This window comes from Schistocerca nitens, chromosome 8 (assembly GCF_023898315.1).
Source record: "Schistocerca nitens isolate TAMUIC-IGC-003100 chromosome 8, iqSchNite1.1, whole genome shotgun sequence".
Lineage (NCBI taxonomy): Eukaryota > Metazoa > Arthropoda > Insecta > Orthoptera > Acrididae > Schistocerca > Schistocerca nitens.
Genome location: NC_064621.1, coordinates 508,587,624 through 508,589,436, shown reverse-complemented (window position 1 = coordinate 508,589,436; position 1,813 = coordinate 508,587,624). Strand labels below are relative to the sequence as shown.

The 1,813-nt window shown below is 45.5% G+C and overlaps 1 pseudogene; it reads left to right on the top strand.

Annotated features, from left to right (window-relative positions):
• Window positions 1-640: 640 nt before the first annotated feature.
• Window positions 641-757, top strand: LOC126199960 (5S ribosomal RNA; annotated as a pseudogene).
• The last annotated feature ends 1,056 nt before the right edge of the window (window positions 758-1,813 follow it).

Sequence of the window (1,813 nt, the reverse complement as noted above, 5' to 3'; positions counted from 1 at the left end):
CGAACGTTTGTCATGCTGGAAGGTCAGCAGGAAGCATCTCCTGAAAGTGGGAGATTTGGTATGGATAGTAATGCAGGACGTTTCGTAGGATTTTATGCACCGTGCTCGCAGGCATGTCCAACGTTCAGGCAATTTCCTGCTCCACTGCAAGTTTGCACACCACCGCTCGGCCCCTCCTACAAAGCTGTAGCCTCGTTTTCTTCAGACGTCGGACCAACTGCTTTCCTCCCTCTGTCACACTGCAATCCAAAAAAATCTTTTCGAGTTTTGGTAATTATTATCTCCAGATCGTTAACGAATATCAGACCAATGCCTTTTTTAATACCCTCGAGTGTCCGGAACTTCTGCAGGGCCACTGGTGCACAGTCACTGTTCTTGTAAAGAAGCCTTACCAGCAGCACGCCGCACTTTGAGGAGGCAGTCATGTTGGGCATCTCAGACATAAAATGAGGAATAGCTGTGAGCCGCGCGTTGACGCTTAAAGCGCCATATATTGGTCAAATTTCCATTTTTTTGTTTCTCGACGGCTCCCGCACGGCAATAATACGCTGATCAAATTTGACGTCATTTCGAGCAGTGGTTCTATTTCTACAGCGTTTTGAAATTGGAACTTTAATTATAGACACCCCTTATTTTAACCGGCAACGGCCTTGCCGCAGTGGATACACCGGTTCCCGTGAGATCACCGAAGTTAAGCGCTGTCGGACGTGGCCGGCACTTGGATGGGTGACCATCAAGCCGCCATGTGCTGTTGCCATTTTTCGGGGTGCACTCAGCCTCGTGATGCCAATTGAGGAGCTACTCGACCGAAAAGTAGCGGCTCCGGTCAAAGAAAACCATCATAACGACCGGGAGAGCGGAGTGCTGACCACACGCCCCTCCTATCCGCATCCTCACCTCAGGATGACACGGCGGTCGGATGGTCCCGATGGGCCACTTGTGGCCTGAAGACGGAGTGCTTTTTTATTTTAACCACGGCGCACATGAAGGGTTTACAAACTTACTCGCTTCGGAAAAGATTCCACTATTGGCCTGAAAGCCAATGACCATGCCCCTTCCGCAGTACAACAACGACTGCACTCGTTCCCGCTTCGTCCGTGATGGTTTATGTACCCTCCACTGCTAGTGCTGCCACCTGCTGTCTGTTACTGATTACTGAAAAAAAAAATGGTGATTTCTCAAACTGGGGAACAATCAAGAATGGGGTGCCGCAAGGTTCGGTCTTGGGTCCTCTGCTGTTCTTGATACAGTATATATTAATGACTTGCCATTCTATATTCACGAAGATGTAAAGCTGGTGCTTTTTGCCGATGATACAAGTATAGCTATCACACCCAACAGACAAGAATTAACTGGTGAAATTGTAAACGATGTTTTTCAGAATATCGTTAAGCGGTTCTTTGCAGATGGCCTCTCATTAAACTTTGACAAAACACAGTACATACAGTTCCACACAGTAAATGGAATAACACCATTAATAAATATAGAATTCGATCAGAAATCGATAGCTAAGGTAGAATATTCAAAATTTCTAGTTGTATGCATTGATGAGGGGTTGAACTGGAAAAAACAAACTGAAGATCTGCTGAAACGTTTGAGTTCAGCTACTTATGCTATTAGGGTCATTGTTAATTTTGGCGATATACATCTCAGTAAATTAGCTTACCACGCCTATTTTCATTCTCTGCTTTCGAATGGCATCATATTCTGGGGTAACTCATCATCGAGTAAAAGATTGTTCATAGCACAAAAGCGTGTAATCAGAATAATTGCTGGAGCTCCTCCAAGATCATCCTGCGGACACTTATATAAA